The following is a 21,965-nucleotide window of genomic DNA, read 5'->3' as shown; positions in this document are numbered from 1 at the left end:
GGGACCCTCCTTTGTGACTCTGAGTTGACCGCTGTCCTCAGATCTTCTAAGTACCTGTTCCATTACTTCTGCGGGTGCTGCCTGCTTCTGCGGGGGCTCTCTGAGTTGCTGAGTGCCCCCTCTGTCCCCTCCTCCAAGGGGCAACATCCTGGTCCTTCCTGGTCCCCAGCAGCACCCAAAATCCTCAACCGCGACTCTTGCAGCTAGCAAGGCCTGTTTGTGGTACTTCTGTCTGGAAACACTTCTGCAACCTCCAGCACACTGTGGGACATCTTCCATCCAAAGGAGAAGTTCCTGACCCCTTTCGTTGTTGCAGAATCTTCAGCTTCTTCCACCCAGAGGCAGCCGTTTTGCACCTTCATCTGGGGTTTAGTGGGCTCCTGCCCCCCTGGACACTTTTGTGACTCTTGGACTTGGTACCCTTCCTTTACAGGTCCTCGGGTCCAGGAATCCATCTTCAGTGTTTTGCTGGTGCTTGTGGGTCTTGCAGAATCCCCTATCACAGCTATTCTGTCTTTCTGGGGTAGTAGGGTAACTTTACTCCTACTTTTCAGGGTCTTGGGGTGGGGTATCTTGGACACCCTTACTGATTCCTTACAGTCCCAGCGACCCTCTACAACCTACCATAGGCCTGGGCTCCATTTGTGATTCGCATTCCACTTTTGGAGTATATGGTTTGTGTTTCCCCTAGGCCTATTTCATCCTATTGCATTTTAATGTGATTCTACAGTGTTTGCACTACTTTTCTAACTGTTACTTACCTGTTTTGGGTTTGTGTACATATAATTTGTGTATATTACTTACCTCCTAAGTGAGGGTATCCTCTGAGATACTTTTGGCATATTGTCACTAAAATAAAGTACCTTTATTTTTAGTAACTCTCAGTATTGTGTTTTCTTATGATATTGTGCTATATGATATAAGTGGTATAGTGGAGGCACCTCCTAGTCATGGAGGCAATAAAGTGAAGGATCCCACTCCACCAGCCAGGAAAGGGAAGAAGCCCTCAGCCCTAACTGAGACACAGCAGCCCTCATCTCCGGCAGAGGGCATGTAGGCCACCCTCCAGGGACTGTTGTACAAGGAGGCCCCTCCTGAACCAATGGGCAAGTTCCCCACCTCAGAGACTGTGACCTTGCACTCCCTAGCAATGGGAAATGGGCATGGAGCTCCCTCCAGAACCAGTGTGCAAGTTCCCCACCTCAGAGACTGTGACCTTCCACTCCCCAGCAATGGGAAATGGGCATGGAGCCCCCTCCAGAACCAGTGGGCAAGTTCCCCACTTCAGCTGAGGTGCCCCCTTCCCCCTGAAGTGCCTGACCATTTACGACAAGTTGCCCCTGCACAGTTTTGTGTGGAGTTTGTCTGGATCAAGTTGGGGCTTGGACTGTGCCCTGTGGCCATGTGGGCCTTTTGTACTTTGGACTGGGCATTGACCCTTACTGGACAATTGTTCATATATATTTGTTATCAAATTGTTAGATATGGTGGCTGTTGGCATGCAATTACAATATGAGTACTGCCAACCTATAGTCCTTGTATTATTATGTTGTGTGTCCTGTGCCATTGGTTTACGTTTGAAACTGGTTGTGTGTATGGTGTGTGTATGAATTGTGTGTGTTGTGTGTGTCCCTCTACTTTTCCTCCCTCCCTCCCTTGGCTAGGCAGCTGTACTCACCACTGTCGTCTTCGTCGGCGTTGGTGTTCCAGGTGGAGCATGGCGTAGAAGAGCATTGGGAAGACTTGAAGTTCCGGTTCCATGGAGGCGTTGTTCTTCTCTGTGTCTCTGTTGGTGAGTCTTTGGTCTTTTGTGTTCTGTTTCTGCCATGGCTTCTGATGGCATTCGTACCACCCCGGAAATCGTGGCAGTTTGCGTTGTCATGATATGGTGAGCGGTACCTTGTCTTCCGTCTGGCTATTGATGGCTACCGCTGTGGTGAGTGGTGTTAACGCCCTGGCGGATGGTGTGGTACATTGGCTATCTATGGGAGTTATCACCGCCATGGTCTTAATTTGGCGGTAATTACCTCCAGCGTGTTGGCGGTATTACTGCCACTTTAACAATCACCACAAATATCATAATGAGCACCAAAGTGTGAAAGAGGCACACAGCTGTTGGAATACTGACAGGTACAATAGAAAAGAAGATGTGCTTACCACTGAGGAGAGAGTGGGCCATGTGTGTGAGCGAGAGAATGGTGAAATTGGGGCGACACAAGGAGCTGCCGGCAGAGGGACAGAGTATAAAGACAGTGATGAAGATAAATGATATGACCTATGCAGATGGACAGTCTCAGGACATGTGGAGAGAGAAAGAAGAAAAATGGCAAAAAGACCGACTGAAGCAATAACTCACACTTATCTGTTTATCCCAAATGCACACTCATTTCTTCGTTGAAATTTAATCCAAGGGGATCAAGTGTGTCAAAATGCACTATGTATTTGGACTCCAATTTTCTCAGTCCACATTCTCTATCCCCTCCTCGACTATTTACCTCAGTTTGATCAATCACTACAAATGTAGGTAAATTCTAATTTCCAAGATGGTATTTATGGAAGTGTCTCGCTACTGGATAACTTTGATCATGATGCTTACTGGCCCCCTTATGTTCCAATACTCTCTTCTTGGCACAATGGATTGTGACACCCACATAGATCTTTTCACACGGACATATCAAGCAGTAAATACAGAAATCTGTATTGCAATTATAATGACCTTTAATAAGATGTTCCTTTCCGTTACTTCCCACTCTCAATTTCTTACCGTTTTCACTGCTCTTGCAAAGAAGCAAAATGGCAAAAACAGTGAAAAGCTGCAGAGGACGTTCTAAGTGACAGCACGAGATGGAGTGAAGCACCCTGAAGGCCTCTTCCCTTTAGCTGACTACACTGATGTTTAAATCACAGGCCTGGCTTGTTTTTTGGGGAGTATTGATTACTGTGTTATACATCCGGATACAAATATAAAAATACTCACAGTAATGCAAATATTAGTCATTGTTCTGATTTACTCATAACTGTCACTCAACGTGTCACACATTCAGCAGTAAAATGTCACTCATTCACACACTACAACAATAGAAAAGTCACACATAAGGAATCCAATATCTTGGCAGGTATGGATTATTCAGTCTATTTCTACAAACTCAGCAGAAGGTGCTGACAATCTCCTCCCTGAGCAGAGGTTTCCAGACTTCCTCTCGCCTCATGGGGCAGGTGCAGATCAGGTGCCAGAGGCGTCTGAAAATGAAGGTATCTGTACAGAGAGGGGCTCATCCCCCCTCTATATAGACAGATGGACAGACTCACAGAGGCTTCTTCTCTGAACAGATGGACAGAGCCTCCTCTGCATAGACCCACAGGGGCTTCTCCTTCCATGGAACAGAGACAGAGCCTCTCCATCTCTTCAGAGGCACCCTGCCACAGGAATTGGCTGTGCAGCCCCGCCATGGCACGGCTGCCCCTCACTAAGCACTCAGACGCTGCGCTGCTATAATTAAATGCAGCTCTGATGGTTCGAGTCACCCTGCTTCACCCCGTCACAGCATGCAAATGGTCAAAGTGCAAAAAATGTGTGATTAATGAATTTTAATGTGGTAATGTGGACCACCATATTAAAAAGTGTTACTCTAACTCCTGATGAGTGGTACTTGGCAGGGCTAAAAGAGTCACTTTAAGTCTCACATGTGGTAATCAAATGTCACTCACTGAAACTCTGTAATAATGGAAATGTCACACATGAGCATATTTGGCAGCTATGTCAGTGCACACTGCAAATACTTAATATTAGGAAAAATCACCATAAAATGGGTTTTAGAGATACCTTAATGATCCATGACTGATAGTGAAAGTAAACAAACAGCAAAGCCATGTTAAAAAAATGAATACAAAGAATGTTATACAAAGACTTATTGAAGAATGATTTCCGGGTCTTTGCAAAACCTTAAAACACGACCAAAAGTTGGTGACCCTAATAAGAGCCTGTATGAAGGAGTCCAACAATTTCTAGTGGTGAAATAACTCTTCCGTCCGTCAGTCCTGGCACTGTTCAGTCATGTTCATGATACCATCCACTGAGTGAGAAATCCCTGTGTGGGTCAAACCTGATATTTCTGTCTTATGAATTTATTGCGACTACAATCTACTTCTTTCTTTGTTTGATAAGTGACCCTTCGAAGGGAGGGAGGTGGACAACGAAGCAGCACAGAAATGCAAAACTTAATTTGGGGCAAAGCCAGCCAGGCCAAGTACCACGCAACACGGGTTACGCTAACGCATTTTAGTGATTTCTTCGCATCACTGTACTAAAATACTTTAGTCATGCATTTACAGAACTGCTGGACACAGTCTGGACCATTAGAGGCTCCACTACTGCAGGAATAATTATTGTCAAAAGTTGGCCTTGCAAACCCTTTGGCGCAACCAACACCATTTCATTTTTGTACAGCAAGCCCTAAGGCTCGCTGTCATCCAGCACCGTTTAATGAGACAATGCTATCTCGTGGCATCAGAGAGAATTCAACAACTTCCTTCAGTGTGAAAGAGCTAAGGATTTGTGTGATAACAGCATAAAACTCATAAACAAAACTCACTTTGTACAATGCTTTTTTTTACCCTGATGTTTCAGTCACTTGGCCTCTACAGATGTTATTTCTAGAGGCCCCGTTGTGAAGTGTGCAGTCTAACATTTGTGTTGAATAGACCTCTACTCGTCATTATCGAGTGCCAGCACTTCTGTGGCCCCCACACCCACCTGAGGTCCAGATCTTCCACTTGGCCTGAGGTGCAGCTGCCAGGCTCACTAGAACTGTCACCCATTTGGGTGTACAGTGTCATTCATAAGTAATCTGAAGCCATACAAATATCACACAAAACAATCTGAAAAATTGGCAGCTATGCTTTGCTTGCAAAAAAGTGTCACTCATAATTACACACACAGTGATGTGAAACCCTGGTAGCAATGCAAGGTGGTGAGATGTTTCTGAGGATACACAGCCCTATTAAAGAATTACCCACACAAACGGGAACATAAGAAAAACCTGTACAGTTTAGCAGTAGCAGCTGCTGTCTACATTCTCAAACATTTAATTAAAAACATTTGTATTCCCTGCTGGAGCCTGAAGGGAGATTCCGTCAGCGGCCACCAGAGGGCGCTCCTCGCCTGCTGATGAAATCCACTGAGCACATTGTATGAAAGGGAGAAGGGTTTCCTCTTCCGGGTCAGCGGCGGCAGAGACAGCACCAGAGGCGGATGCTGACATCACTTCCGGCCTCTCCCTCTGTGTCCAGCCTGCTGCAGAGGAGGAAGGACCCCCTGTCTGTCTGTGCAGTTATCTTCATCTTCAGACCCTCACTGACCCCCCCCGGACCCCAAATCTGCACCTGCCCCCCCCCCCCCAGCCCCAGGAGGAGGAGAGAGCCTGGAAATGTCTGCACAGGTTCCTGCTCAGGTAGGAGATTGTCAGCACCTTCTGCTGTGTTTGTAGAAATAGACTGAATAATCCTGGAGGAAATCTCTGCCAGGAGCCGGGCTGAGCTGGGCCCTTCTATCCGAGGACCTCTGGGGGGCTTTCCTTCCCACCCTGGGGGTGTTTGTGGACATCATTTGTGTTAAAGAGGGGATCTGTGCACTGCACTGCATCTTACTGCACTGAGGGATCTGTGCACTGCATCTTACTGCACTGTGAGGAATCCGTGCACTGCATCTTACTGCACTGTGAGGAATCTGTGCACTGCATCTTACTGCATTGAGGGATCTGTGCACTGCATTTTACTGCAATATGAGGAATCTGTGCACTGCACTGCATCTTACTGCACTGTGAGAAATCTCTGCCAGGAACCGGGCTGAGCTGGGCTCTTCTATCCGGGGACCTCTGGGGGGCTGTCCTTCCGGCCCTGGGGTGTTTGTGTCATCATTGGTGTTAAAGAGGGGATCTGTGCACTGCATCTTAATGCACTGTGAGGAATCTGTGCACTGAATCTTACTGCACTGTGAGGTGTTTGTGCACTGCATCTTACTGCACTGTGACCAATCTGTGCACTTCACTGCATCTTACTGCACTGTGAGGAACCTGTGCACTGCATCTTACTGCACTGAGTAATGTGTGCACTGCAGTGCATCTTACTGCACTATGAAGAATCTCTGGATGGAGCCAGGCTGAGCTGGGCTCTTGTATCCGGGGACCTCTGGGGGGCTTTCCTTCTGGGCATAGGGGTGTTGTGGTCATCATTTGTGTTAAAGAGGGGATCTGTGCACTGCATCTTACTGCACCGAGGGCCTGTGCACTGCACTGCATCTTACTGCACTGTGAGGAATCTGTGCACTGTACTGCATCTTACTGCACTGTGAGGAATCTGTGCACTGCACTGCATCTTACTGCACTGTGAGGAATCTGTGCACTGCATCTTACTGCACTGTGCGGAATCTCTGTCACTGCATCTTACTGCACTGTGAGGAATCTGTGCATACTGCACTGCATCTTCCTGCGCTGTGAGGAATCTGTGCACTGCACTGCTTCTTACTGCACTGTGCTGTGAGGAATCTCTGTACTGCATGTAACTGCACTGTGAGGAATCTTCTGTGCTGTGCACTGCATTTGACTACACAGTGAGGAATCTGTGTACTGCATCTTACTGCGTTGTGAGAAATCTGTGCACACTGCAACTTAGAGCACTGTGAGGAATCTGTGCATTGCATCTTACTGCACTGTGAGAAATGTGTGTTCTGCACTGCATCTTACTCCACTGAGGAATCTGTGCACCGTGCTGCATCTTTCTGCACTGTGAGGAATGTGTACACTGCACTGCATCTTACTGCCCTGAGGAATCTGCACACTGCAGTGCATCTTACTGCACTGTGAGAAATATGTGCACACTCCACTATATCTTTCTGCACTATGATGAATCTACACTGCATCTTACTGCACTGTGAGGAATCTGTGCACTGCACTGCGCCTTAATACACTGTGGGGGATCTGTGCACTGCATCTTACTGCACTGTGAGAAATCTGTGTACTGCACTGCATCTTACTCCACTGAGGAATCTGTGCACCGTGCTGCATCTTTCTGCACTGTGAGGAATGTGTACACTGCACTGCATCTTACTGCCCTGAGGAATCTGCACACTGCAGTGCATCTTACTGCACTGTGAGGAATATGTGCACACTCCACTTTATCTTTCTGCACTATGATGAATCTACACTGCATCGTTCTGCACTATGATGAATCTACACTGCATCTTACTGCACTGCGTGGAATCTGCCCTGCACTGCATCTTACTGCACTATGTTGAATCTGTACATTGCACTGCATCTTATTGCACAGTGTGGAATCTGCACTGCACACTACTGCACTGTGAGGGATGTGTTCACACTGCATTGCATCTTACTGCACTGTGAGGAACCTGTGCACACTGCACTGTAAGGAATCTGTCTCACTGCTGTCCATCTTTACTGCTCTGTGAGGAATCTGTGTCATGCACTGCATCTTACAGCACTGAGAGGGATCTGTGCACACTGCACCTTACTGCACTGTGAGGAATCTGTGCACTGAACCTTACTACACTGAGGAATCTGTGCACTGCACTGCATCTTACTGCACAGTGTGGAATCTGCGCACTGCACTGCATCTTACTGCACTGTGAGGGATGTGTGCACAGTGCACTGCATCTTACTGCACTGTGAGGAATCTGTGCACTGCATCTAACTACACTGTGAGGAATCTGTCTCACTGCTGTGCATCTTACTGCACTGTGAGGAATCTCTGTCATGCACTGCATCTTACTGCACTGAGAGCGATCTATGCCCACTGCACCTTACTGCACTGTGAGGAATCTGTGCACTTCACCTTACTACACTGTGAGGCATCTGTACACACTGCACTGCATCATAATGCACTGTGAGGCATCTGTGTGCCCTGTACTGCACCTTACTGCACTGAGGGATCTGCACACTGCACTGCATCTTACTGCATTGTGAGGAGTCTGTGCACTGTACTGCATCTTACTGTACTGTGAGGAATCTGTGCAGTGCACTACATCTTACTGCACTGTGAGGAATCGGTCATGCACTGCATCTTACTGCACTGAGAGCCACCTGTGCACAATGCACCTTCTTGCACTGTGAGGAATCTGTGCATACTACACTGCATCTTAGACTGCGCTGTGAGGCATCTGTGTGCCCTGCACTGCATTTTACTGCACTGTGAGAATCTATGTACACTGCAGTACATCTTACTGCACTGAGGGATCTGTGCACAGTGCACTGCATTTTGCTGCACTTTGAGGGATCTGTGCACACTGCACTGCATCTTACTGCATTTTTAGGAGTTTTTGCACTGTACTGCATCTTACTGCACTGTGTGGAATCTGTGGACGACACTGCATCTTACTGCACTGTGAGGGATCTATGCACTGCACTGTATCTTACGGTGCTATTAGGAATCTGTGCACTGCACTGCATCTTACTGCACTATGAGGGACATATGCATTTATTGCACTGCATCTTACTGCACTGTGAAGAATTTGTACAAACTGCACTGCATCTAACTGCAGTATGCGGAGTCTATGCACACTGTATCTTGCTGCACTGTGAGGAATCTGTACACACTGCAATGCATCTTACTGCACTGTGAGGAATCTGTGCATACTGCACTGCATCTTACTGCACTGTGAGGAATCTGTGCACACAGCATTTCTTTTCACTGAATATTGTGGGGTATTGATAAAAGCAGTGCAGTATGCACAGATGTGTTCTTCTAACTGTAGCATGAAAGCACACTGCCTTGCTTTTTACTATGCTAAGGGGATGTTTACAGCATGTAAGAAGTCTGCAATACAGTACACAGATGTTAAAAAATAAGAAAATCAGTTTACACTTGCATGAAGGTTAGCACACACTGTGAGAAATCTGTCCATACTGCACTTCTTTTTCCTACACCATGAGGAGTGTTTACAGAAGAGCTATTCTGTGCACACTGCAATGCTCTTTCCTGAAATACAAGGGCAGTTACAGAAGAGGAAATTTGCACATTGTGCTGTATTTTACCTGCACTAGAAGGGGTGTTTACAGGTACAAGAGTAAATCCGTTTTACAACAGAATGAAGAGTGATACAAAAGAGTAAATCTGTACACTCTGCTGTGCTGTTTACTGACACTGTGAGACGCCTTTACAGAGAAAATCTGTAAACACTGCACTGCTTTTACCTGTACTATGAAAGGGAGTAACAGGAGGAAATCTGTGTACAGTGCATTGCTGTTTATGACACAATGAGGGGCATTTACAGAGGAAGACTGCACACTGCACTGCCTTTTTGAAACACAATGAAGGGTGTTTATAAAAGTGTGAATCTATACAAAGTGCTCTGCTTTTTGCTACACTAAGAGGAGTGTTAAAAGTGGATTAAACCTGTGCACACCACACTGCTGGTTACTGCATTATAAATAGTATTTACAGACCTGTAAGGCCACACTGCACATTACTCACACTAAGAGGGTGTTTAGAGTGGAGGTGATCTGTGCACTCTGCAGTGCTTTGTGCTCAGGCTAGGAGGGCATCTACTATGGAAACTAAACCATATCCCGGCATTGGCAGTTTATAAAATAACTATCACAAAGTCTGATGAGAGGTGAAAGCTCTAGTCCGTCATGTGATTTCACCCTGATTGCTGGTGGTTTCCGACATAGATCTGCAGGTTGCTGCATGTGAGTCATAGCAACAATCCAGCTGTTCCTCTTTGTGTGTGGATGCATTTCCTTGCTGCTGTAGTTGTTTACTTCAGGTTTGGTCCAAATTAGTGAATTGAAGCACATGACAAGGTGCGACTGCACGACTCTTAGATAAGGATTTTGGATATTTGCAGATATCCTTACACAGAGATAGTCTTCACCTAATTTAATGAGAAAACCATGAAGTACGATCTGTCTGTCCAAGCATGTGTGTATGTTTCCCTAAGTAAAGTGATTGTGTTTCTTTGTCCGCTCCCTAACACCACAACCTTTTCCCAATATACCATGTGCCTAGGCATGTGCCAGAGACCAGACCAATAAATCTTCTCAGCTGTCAGTCTCAGCAAGCCTTATTTCTGGTGCTATATAAGCTCAGATCGGTGCACCACACAGACTGCCCACAGCTGGTCACCATCCTAAGAAGGCCACTCCTTAGTATAGGAGCTCTTCTTTGCTGTCCCTTTCCTAAACTTCTTCCTAGTTCTATATGCGTGGATAAATATCAGCAGATGTCCTGTTTCACCCACTTTTCAGTGCCCTGCCTCATTTAGAGTTGGGAATATCACTACATTTCTGATGGCCCATATGCAACAGGACTGCCAGCTCAACTACTTAGGACGTGCCTCCCAACATGTATTTTTCTTGTTTACGATGCTTTAAAATGAATGGCGTTCATAAAGATAGTAAAGATGTTTCGTCCTAACAGAGCTACCTAAAGTTGTCGTTGTTTCACTGCCCAAAGAATATCTCCTATAGGCCTTGAAAATTCTACTTGCCCACTTGCTCTGGCAAGTCATATTTTATCAGGTCGAGCTATTTTTAGAATCTACTCGCCCCTTCTGGCGAGTTGACTAAGAACTGGTATTCTGTTCAGTCAGAAACTGAAGGAGCAATTAAGATCTCTTTAAATCTTGTTCTTGTCACATTTGCTTTGTATTCAGAGACAGAGGTCAAAAGTCAGTTTGTAGACTGACACAACAGAACTCCCTCCTGGAGTCAATGACTTTTCCTTCTGACTGCAGAGTTCCAGAATTTTGTAAGGTGAACTGTCTGACCTGTGTGTTTTTCCTAACACGCAACATTTATATAACTAATTCAACTTTAGAAACATTTCAAAATATATTTCAGTAGCTGCGAAAGACCATTTGTTGTACTTCTGTGTGATGGAAAAAATATTTTATTAGGATGAAAACATTTAGAACACTTTACTTGGTGATTTACAAATGATAAATATGTTTTCTGAAAGACAGTTTTCAAAGACTATTGTTAATCCATTACATGGTTTTATCTGTAAAACTGCAGGTTGGTGGGATGGTGTTTGGACATCCTTTGTAAAGTTACTGTCTGTAAATGGCAACGTCCCAACACATCGCGCTTTAGTGATATATTTATTGAAAGTGAGTGTTTAAACATAAACTGAGAAACACTCCTGCGCTGATGGGAAAGCTATTAGTAAATAAGGAGGCACGCCATGGATCATTTGTACCCTATATGTGGGCTAGATTCTTATTTTACATAGAGAAAACGTTTAGTCTATTTAATCAAACAAAAGAGGTTTTTTGTACAGCAGAAATACTGAACTCACATATTTGAAGGTGCACTCTAAAATATTTGCATAGTATCACACAATTGGAGACTGTGTCCGGGTCAAGTACATTACAGTTGGGTTGAGTACATTATTTTAGTTACTCAACCTGCAGGTCTTGTAACATTTTTATGATTTTTCGAGGCCTGTCCTAAGGATATAGAATGGGCCATTCAACTTATGCGGCGGGGACCACCAAATTATGCGTCAGGGTTTTTTGAATTATGTGGTAAATAAAGGCAAATTATGCATTACATTTTTACTAGTACTACTTAATTATTCTGTAGTTTTTAGATATAGTAATTCTGTCTAGGCAAAGATTTCACCTCATTTGTAGCAATTTAACAACCAAATACAGAAATAAGCAAGAAAGATGAACAGTTAACCTTTATGAAGGGCCTTTCACTAAGGGCAAACACATGTGTCCACGTTTAATCTGTTTGAGTTAGAAATCTGCATAATCTACAAAATCTGCATACTTTGCAGCAGATGATGGATTATGTGGCAGATCCATAAATAAGCTTACAGTTCCAGTGCGCCTGGATATAGAAGCCTCTTTCTCTATAGAGAGAAACCTGACAGTACGGTAGTGTCGCCCCTGCCAGATCGCGTTCTTTTTCCTTGAGCCCGTACCTCCCCTTGGTTTCACCTCCTTTCTCCATTCCTCTTGTTCCTGGTGAGTTAATCTCAACTTCTCCCTCTCGCTTTCTCGCTTACATCAGTCTTAGTTTTCTGGAGAGTTCAGGGTCTCAGTCAAACATATCCCACCTGAATTATTAACTTATGGAGTTAGTGACAGTGGTGCCCTTGAAATCCGAGGGGAGGGAGAATGTCTGTAGGAAACCTTGGAAAGCAAATATGGGGTCACATCTGGGGTGTGTCTGAAATAGACACCACAGCACTCCCTCCTAGGGTCCCTATCATGTACCTTCCTCCCTTCCAACACAGTATCTTCCTTGCCAACCAGTTTTCCAAATGGGTCCTTAATAAAATTTACAAGAATCTGCCTACCCTCGTTTCTGGGAGTCCCCCATCCTTCCTAAAAACACAAAATCCTCAACTGACTGGGCATCAGGGTTTCCTCTCGTGAAGCTGTATCTGCTCCTATGCTGTGCAGGTAATGCTGTGTTTAAGTTGAACTTATTGTTCTGTTCAAGACAGTTGGTGATGAGACTTGTAGCTATCCCACCACATACTACCTATTGTCAGACCACCTCCGGGGTGCCACAGGGCAGACAGGCTACTAGGTCCCAGTCGTGGTGGGTGTGGTTGTTTACCACTGCTGTCCTGGGGTCCGTCCTACGATGTCTCTGAAAAATGGGCAACCCTTAGCACACTTCTTCCCACAGCAGCAAGAGTAAGCACTCACAGGCTTCTCAGGGACGTGGTGTAGCAGGGCTGAGAGTCAGAAGTGAACAATCATCCCATCACAAGCAATAGCATGATGTCCAGCCTGGTGCTTACCTTTTACATGAAAATAAAGTACTTTAATGTCAAAGCAAAACTAAATACTACACAACACAATGAGAGCATAATATGGGTTTGCAATCAGTTGCATCTGATAGTTAAGAGGTACACCCTCTTCTTCTCTCTAGCACCCTTCTCTTTCCTGCCATAGTCAGGTTTCTATCTCTTCAGTTCCCAAAGATTTATGGAGGAGGCAAGAATGGGGCACAGGTGCAGATAACTCAAAGCAGTCTCGCTCAGTGATGGGCCATGCTGTAGGAAGAGGCAAGAATGAGCACAGGTGTGGACAACTCAAAGAAGTCTCACTCAGTGACGGGCCATAGCTATAGGGCAAACAAGCCCAGTTGTCGGGCAAAACGCGTCTTGTACAGCAATAAACGTTGTGTTTCACCTTCTTGAGAGAGTGTTGTGAGCTATTTTTCGTTTGCAATTAAAAATGTTATTTTTTATGTGGCTACCTGGCAGTGAAAGACCTAAAAACTAAAGTCAAGAACAGCAGCAAACTAATATAACCAGGAGTCAGTTTTTGCTAAAATAGAAGCATCTATTTTCATGTTGTTAAAAATAAAACCTTTTTTTTAAAAACGGTGTGGAAAAAGATTAACGGACCACTTCCTCCCCAAGAATTAAAGAAAGCATCCTACTTGGACCTTACAGTTTATCATTAATAACTGTAAATGGTATGTTTTAATTATGATGAATGATGTTCATCAACTTCCAGCCATAAAAGCTAAGCCGTCAGCATCCCATTAAACATTGTATGGTTCTCCTCGGATAACATGTACTAAAGTTGCAGCCCATGCATTCCAGCCGTTATACCCATGGTCACTGGAATTGTGCGATTGTACAGCCGCAGTGATTTTCATATAATTGCAGATTTGCTGCTTTTGCCACATAGGGGGTCATTCTGACCCGCCAACGACCACGGAAGCACCGCCAACAGGCTGGCGGTGCTTCCTGGCCAATTCTGACCGCGGCGGTAAAGCCGCGGTCAGAAAAGGGAAACCGGCGGTTTTCTGCCGGTTTTCCCCTGGCCAAAGGAATCCTCCATGGCGGCGCTGCAAGCAGCGCCGCCATGGGGATTCCGACCCCCTTCCCGCCAGCCTGTTCCTGGCGGTTTACACCGCCAGGAAGAGGCTGGCGGGAACGGGTGTCGTGGGGCCCCTGGGGGCCCCTGCACTGCCCATGCCACTGGCATGGGCAGTGCAGGGGCCCCCTAACAGGGCCCCAGCAAGATTTTCAGTGTCTGCTTGGCAGACACTGAAAATCGCGACGGGTGGCACTGCACCCGTCGCACCGCAGCAAATCCGCCGGCACCATTCGGAGCCGGCTTAATCTTTGCTGGGGCTTTCCCGCTGGGCCGGCGGGCGATCTTTTGCAGATCGCCCGCCGGCCCAGCGGGAAAGTCGGAATGCCCCCCGCGGTCATCTGACCGCGGGGCGGTGTTTGGGCGGTTTCCGCCCGGCGGGCGGCGCCCGCCGCCCGCCGGGGTCAGAATGACCCCCATAATCTGCTGATTTTATCAAAATACATTTGTTTATAGCTCAAATGGTTCAAAAGTTACTAAAAAGCAGCTTGCCGTGCAGTAGAAGGTCCTTTGCAAAGCTAGACTTGTCACCTTTGTGTTGCTTATTGCAATATTTGGGTATTAAACTAGTTTTTAATGAGGCACAACCACAGATTGACCGTGTCTCTGGAGAAGAATAGGCCCACCCATCACATTATTCAGAAAGGTGTTATCATCTAAATAAGGTTTGTCAAATTATGTTTTGTTTGTGAAAAATAAAGCACATTTGTTCCTTTTTTTCTGTAACTTTTTTTAGAGACTTTTTGTTTGAGCTGTGTAGTAAGCCTCTGACACCACACCACAGTCACCCACTAACATTCAGGGGGTCATTACAACATTGGCGGGCGGCGAAGCTGTAACCACAGTGCGGCCGCACTCCCTTGGACCCCATTACAACATCCCTGCTGGGCCGGCGAGCGCAAACCTAGTTTCCGCCCGCCGGCCCAGCAGGAATGCGGCCGCAACATAGGAGCCGGCTCCTAATGGAGCCAGCGGTGTTGCGGCCGTGCGACGGGTGCAGTAGCACCCGTCGCGCTTTTCACTGTCTGCTATGCAGACAGTGAAAAGCTGCACTGGGCCCCCAGGGGCCCCAGGACTCCCCTTACCGCCAACCTCTTCCTGGCGGTGCAAACCGCCAGAAACAGGCTGGCGGTAGGGGAGTCATAATCCCCAGGGCAGCGCTGCTTGCAACGCTGCCCTCGCGGATTATCACCACCGGGGCTAAAGCGGCGGGAAACCGCCGGCCCCAGCGGCGCGACTGCAGCGTTACCGCCGCGGTCGTAATATGGGTCTCCGTACCGCCAGCCTGTTGGCGGTACGGACGCCACATTACCCCTGGCAGTCTCCGACCGCCAGGGTCGTAATGACCCCCTAAGTTTGCTGAACACTGTTTAATATTATTTCCCCAATCATAAAATGATTTGTTGTGGGAATTGTGGGTGTTTATGGTAGTCAATGATGAGGAGTACCAGGTTTTAGAACTTTTTGTCAGGAGGGGGTCCTTGCGCCTAAAAACGTTTGCCAGGGGGATCTTGACATCAAAAAGTATGAAGACCTCTGCTCTAGGGTCTCCCCTCCATCACACTGGATGCAGATCCTGTCCTCTCTCCTATGTCACACTGGTTGCAGAGCCTGGTGTCTCTTCGTCTCTCATATGTCACACTGGGTGCAGAGCCTTGTGTATCTCCAATGTCACACTGAGTGCAGAGCCTGGTATCTCTGGGCCTCTCCTCCGTTACACTGCAGAGCCTGGTGGGTCTGGGTCTCTCCTCCATCACACTGTGTACAGACCCTGTCCTCCTTGAATCTCTCTACTGGACCCTGAGTACAGGGCCTGTCCTCTCTGGGACTCATATGTCACACTTGGTACAGAGCCTGGTATCTCCTCCATCACACTAGGTGCATAGCCTGGTGGGTCTGGGTCTCTCCTCCGTCACACTGCATAGCCTGGTGGTTCTGGGTCTCTCCTCCGTCACACTGTGTACAGACCCTGTCCTCTTTGAATCTCTCTACTGGACCCTGAGTACAGGGCCTGTCCTCTCTGGGACTCATATGTCACACTTGGTGCAGAGCCTGGTATCTTCTCCATCACTCTAGGTGCATAGCCTGGTGGGTCTGGGTCTCTCCTCCGTCACACTGCAGAGCCTGGTGGGTCTGGGTCTCTCCTCCATCACACTGTGTACAGACCCTGTCCTCCTTGAATCTCTCTACTGGACCCTGAGTACAGGGCCTGTCCTCTCTAGGGCTCATATATCACACTTGGTGCAGAGTCTGGTATCTCCTCCATCACACTAGGTGCATAGCCTGGTGGGTCTCTCCTCCGTCACACTGCATACCCTGGTGGGTCTGGGTCTCTCCTCCGTCACACTGTGTACAGACCCTGTCCTCCTTGAATCTCTCTACTGGACCCTGAGTACAGGGCCTGTCCTCTCTGGGACTCATATGTCACACTTGGTGCAGAGCCTGGTATCTCCTCCATCACACTAGGTGCATAGCCTGGTGGGTCTGGGTCTCTCCTCTGTCACACTGCAGAGGCTGGTGGTTCTGGGTCTCTCCTCCGTCACACTGTGTACAGACCCTGTCCTCCTTGAATCTCTCTACTGGACCCTGAGTACAGGGCCTGTCCTCTCTGGGACTCATATGTCACACTTGGTGCAGAGCCTGGTATCTCCTCCATCACTCTAGGTGCATAGCCTGGTGGGTCTGGGTCTCTCCTCCGTCACACTGCAGAGCCTGGTGGGTCTGGGTCTCTCCTCCATCACACTGTGTACAGACCCTGTCCTCCTTGGATCTCTCTACTGGACCCTGAGTACAGGGCCTGTCCTCTCTGGGACTCATATGTCACACTTGGTGCAGAGCCTGGTATCTCCTCCATCACACTAGGTGCATAGCCTGGTGGGTCTCTCCTCCGTCACACTGCATAGCCTGGTGGGTCTGGGTCTCTCCTCTGTCACACTGTGTACAGACCCAGTCCTCCTTGAATCTCTCTACTGGACCCTGAGTACAGGGCCTGTCCTCTCTGAGACTCATATGTCACACTTGGTTCAGAGCCTGGTATCTCCTCCATCACACTAGGTGCATAGCCTGGTGGGTCTGGGTCTCTCCTCTGTCACACTGCAGAGCCTGGTGGGTCTGGGTCTCTCCTCCGTCACACTGTGTACAGACCCTGTCCTCTCTGGGTCTCTCCTCTGTCACACTGGGTGCAGGTTCTGTCCTCTCTGGGTCTCTCATATGTCACACTGGGTGCAGGCCCTGTCCTCTCTGGGTCTCTCCTCTGTCACACTTGGTGCAGAGCCTTGTGTATCTCCTATGTCACACTGGGTGCAGAGCCCGGTATCTCTGGGCCTCTCCTCCGTCACACTGCAGAGCCTGGTGGGTCTGGGTCTCTCCTCCGTCACACTGTGTACAGACCCTGTCCTACTTGAATCTCTCTACTGTCACCCTGAGTACAGGGCCTGTCGTCTCTGGGACTCATATGTCACACTTGGTGCAGAGCCTGGTATCTCCTCAATCACACTAGGTGCATAGCCTGGTGGGTCTGGGTCTCTCCTCCGTCACACTGCAGAGCCTGGTGGGTCTGGGTCTCTCCTCGGTCACACTGGGTGCAGAAACTCTCATCTCTGGGTCTCTTCTCTGTCACACTGGGTAGAGTCCGTCCTCTTTGGGTCTCTCTACCGTCACACTAGGTGCAGTGCATGACCTCTCCAGGTCTGTCCTGCTTTACAATGGGTGCGTATTGTTTCGAGATTGATTAACGAAAAACTTTTTTGTACTCTGAGGTAACCAGTATAGTATTGATTATTTACTTATCTTGCAACATGAATGTACTAATGTGGAACAGAAACAACAATCATATTGACTCTTACATAAATAAAGATACATTATTTTTTGTGTGTTTGTGAATATTCGGTGGCACTCCTTTTTTGGTATTACTTGCAGCAGAGCTCAGTGTGTCCTCTGTCACACTTAGTAAAGATTCTGTCCTGTCCTCCAGGTCATGCCCTAATTGCAGAATTTGTGTCTTGTCTCTGACACACTTCATGTAGAAACTGGACTCTCGTTTGTCATACAGGGTTCCAAGTCTGGCCTCACCCCTACGCCCCTGGTTGTTTGCAACCGCTGCCACATTTGGGGTAGAGCATGTTCTCTCCGGGTGTCCATCCTGTCACAATGAGTTCAATGCCTGGCATCTTGCCCGTCACACTGATTTCAAATCCTCAGTTCTCTGGGTTCCGTGTCACACTTAATGGCCTCTCTTGGCTTCCATTTCTTTTTGTGTTGATCCATTTCCATAATCATGTTTGTCCATCATTGAGAACAACTGTATTCCACCTACAGCAGTAACTCTCGGTGGAATTCTACCACTTGTAATCCTGAGTGGCTCCATGTCTGGAATTACCAGGCAAGCAAAATCCTGACCCACTAATTACAGGTCAGGAACTCAGAAATTCCAGGCCTAGAGACTCTGGTCCATTTTCACTCCATTTGGTATTTTCCTGAAATTGGGGTGCAGCATTTAAGACTCATACTTAAGTAAGTATGGTGGGTCCAGTTTCTTTCCACACCCACCCCGAACCGTCTCGGCTCATGTATAAAGAGAAAGGGGACATGAGTGGAGGAGAAGAGGAGAAATAGAGAAGAAAAAAACAGGAAGAGGATGGGAGAGGGAGTATAAATGACTATCTTCCCTGCCCATCAAGAAACCAGAGGACCAGAGAGATGAAGACTTGAGTGGGACTCTTCGGATGAGTACCGCAGACAGGAGTATGAGGAAGAAACCCACGGTGATGTTAAAGGCCGCACTAACCATAGTGACCAACAGAAAGAGGAAAGCAGATCTGAAGGAATCCTTTAGGAGGGAATATAGGAGAGTCTAAGTATGGCTGGAGCGGAGGAAGCGAAGCTGGAGTACAAACAGACGTGACCCACTCAATTTTGAGTTTGAGCCCCGTGTCTATCCAGGAGGGTTGTGACCTTCTCATGCAGGTTAAACAAACATAGAAAAGGGTTAGCTTGGGTTGCACCCAGAAGAAGCCAACTGAAAAACTTTATGAGTAATGGCTGCAACAGAAATGAGGAGCAGTGAGTGGAGTGCTTCATAGCGCATGACACCAGACTGGGCCCAGAAAGTGTGGTTCCCGGACCTTCTGGGCATGAGCACCTGTCCTCCGATTAGGTTACTGCTTCAGGAGGATCTTCTGCTGCAGCAGCAGGGCAGGGTTCTACAACCAAAGCTGTGCAATCCACACCTCCATGCAAAACTGTTGTATTATTTGTTTTGTCTCCGGTGCCAGTTGCAGGCTACGCAGATCTGTGGGCTGGAGACATGCTCTTACCTTCATGTATACGTAACACATTTCACGCTGTGCAGGGCGGTGGAACATGTTCTTACCTTCATGTATCAGTAACACTTTGCCGGCGGTGCAGAGTTGGGCCGTGGAACACGCTGTTACCTTCATGTATGGGTAACACACTGCAGGCTGCACAGAGCTGTGGTGGTGGACATGCTCTTACCTTCATGTATGGGTAACTGTAGGAGGCTGGCCTGGCTTGCAGTGGGTACCAGAGGTACTTACACCTTGTGCCAGGCCCAGTTATCCCTTGTTAGTGTACAAGAGGTGTTTCTAGCAGTTTAGGCTGATAGAAGGTAGCTATGGCAAAGCAGCTTAGGCTGAGCCAGGAGACATGCAAAGCTCCTACTATACCACTGGTGTCATATGCACAATATCATAAGAAAACACAATACACAGATATACTAAAAATAAAGGTACTTTATTTTTATGACAATATGCCAAAAGTATCTCAGTGAGTACCCTCAGTATGAGGATGCCAAATATACACAAGATATATGTACACAATACCAAAAGTATGCAGTAATAGCAAAAGGAAGTAATGCAAGCAGTGTAAAGTTACAATAGATTGCAATAGGAGCACATAGGTATAGGGGCAACACAAACCATATACTCCAAAAGTGGAATGTGAACCACAAATGGACCCCAAACCTATGTGAGCTTGTAGAGGGTTGCTGGGACTGTAAGAAAACAGTGAGGGTTAGAAAAATAGCCCACCCCAAGACCCTGTAAGGTAGGTGTAAAGTGCACCTACAACCCCCAGCGAGCACAGAAGTCGTGATAGGGGGATTCTGCAAGGAAGACCAACACCAGCAATGCAACAATAGTGGATTTCCGGACCTGAGTACCTGTAAGACAAGGGGACCAAGTCCAAGAGTCGCGACAAGGTCGAGAGTGGGCAGGAGCCCAGGAAATGCCAGCTGAGGGTGCAAGGAAGCTGCCACCAGATGGAAGGAGTTTGGTGTTTTGCAAGAACGAAGAGGACTAGGAACTTCCCCTTTGGAGGATGGATGTCCCACGTCGTGAAGAAGCTTGCAGAGGTGTTCCCACACAGAAAGACCGCAAACAAGCCTTGCTAGCTGCAAGGGTCGTGGTTAGGGTTTTTGGATGCTGCTGTGGCCCAGGAGGGACCAGGATGTCGCCACTTGGATGAGGAGACAGAGGGGGCACCCAGCAAGTCAGGGAGCCCTCGTAGAAGCAGGCAGCACCAGCAGAAGTACCGGATCAGGCACTTAGAAGAGGAGTGAACCGGAGTCCACCCGAAGTCAGAAAAGGGAGTCCCACGACGGCGGAGGCCAACTCAGAAGGTTGTGCACTGCAGGTTAGAGTGTCGGGGACCCAGGCTTGGCTGTGCACAAAGGAAATCCTGGAAGAGTGCACAGGAGCCGGAGCAGCTGAAAATCACGCGGTACCCAGCAATGCAGTCTTGACGAGCGTGGTCCCTGGAACACAGGAGCTGGATCCAAGTGACCCCGATAGTCCAGTGGTCCATCTGTCCAAATTTGGAGGAGTTTGCCTTCCCACGCCAGACAGTAATCCTGTGTACTGCGTGAACTGCAGCTGCTAGGACTTCTGTGCACTTTTGCAAGGAATCCTTTGTGCACAGCACAGCTCAAGTCCCCAGCACCCCGTCCTGCATTACTCAACTCGCTGAGTTGACCACCGGCTTCATGAGACCCTCCTTTGTAGTGTTGAAACGACTGCTGTGCTCAGTTCTCTTGAACCCCTGTTCAAGTGCTTCTGCGGGTGCTGCCTACTTCTGCGTGGGCTCTCTGTGCTGCTGAGCGCCCCCTCTGTCTCCTCCTCCAAGGGGCGACCTCTTGGTCCTTCCCGGGCCCGGGCAGCGTCCATTTTCTTCAACTGTGACCTTTGCAGCTAGCAAGGCTTGTTTGTGGTCTTTCTGCGTGGAAACAACGCTGCATTCTCCAGCACGCCGTGTGACATCTTCTGTGCAAAGGAGAAATTCCTAGCATCTTCTGTTGTTGCAGAATCTTCAGCTTCTTCCACCTGGAGGCAGACATTTTGCACCTTCATCCGAGGTTTAGTGGGCTCCTGCCCCCCCGGACACTTTCGTGACTCTTGGACTTGGTCCACTTCCTTTACAGGTCTCCAGGTCCAGGAATCCTTCGTCAGTGCTTTGCAGTCAGTTGTTGTCCTTGCAGAATCTCCTATCACGACTTTAGTGTGTTTCTGGGGACGTAGAGTAACTTTACTCCTACTTTTCAGGGTCTAGGGGTGGGGTATCCTGGACACCCTTAGTGTTGTCTTACACTCCCAGCGACCCTCTACACACTACACTAGGCCTGGGGTCCCTAAGTGGTTCGCATTCCACTTTCTTAGCATATGGTTTGTGTTGCCCCTAGGCCTATTGCATCCTATTGTATTCTGCAGTGTTTGCACTACTTTTCTAACTGTTAACTTACCTGATTTTGGTTTGTGTGTATATTTTGTGTATTTTACTTACCTCCTAAGGGAGTATGTCCTCTGAGGTATTTTTGGCACATTGTCACTAAAATAAAGTACCTTTATTTTTAGTAACTCTGAGTAATGTGATTCTTATGATATAGTGCTATATGATGTAAGTGGTATGGTAGGAGCTTTGCATGTCTCCTAGTTCAGTCTAAGCTGCTCTGCTATAGCTACCTCTATCAGCCTAAGCTGCTAGAACACTACTAATCTACTAATAATGGATAACTGGACCTGGCACAAGGTGTAAGTACCATCAGGTACCCACTATAAGCCAGGCCAGCCTCCTACAGTCACCTGTTCAT

At 47.6% G+C, this 21,965-nt stretch overlaps 1 protein-coding gene across 1 annotated transcript in view; it reads left to right on the top strand.

Annotated features, from left to right (window-relative positions):
* Nucleotides 1-5,299: 5,299 nt before the first annotated feature.
* LOC138287236 (zinc finger protein 271-like) overlaps nt 5,300-21,965 on the top strand; it is a 640,682-nt gene continuing 624,016 nt past the window's right edge. Inside the window, exon 1 of the mRNA XM_069227596.1 lies at nt 5,300-5,450. The gene's annotated coding sequence lies outside the window, so the exon portion shown is untranslated. The remainder of the gene's footprint in view (nt 5,451-21,965) is intronic.

This window comes from Pleurodeles waltl, chromosome 4_1 (genome assembly GCF_031143425.1).
Source record: "Pleurodeles waltl isolate 20211129_DDA chromosome 4_1, aPleWal1.hap1.20221129, whole genome shotgun sequence".
In the NCBI taxonomy this organism is placed as follows: Eukaryota; Metazoa; Chordata; class Amphibia; order Caudata; family Salamandridae; genus Pleurodeles; species Pleurodeles waltl.
Note: the sequence above shows the minus strand (reverse complement) of the source record. Positions and strands in the feature narration are given on the sequence as shown.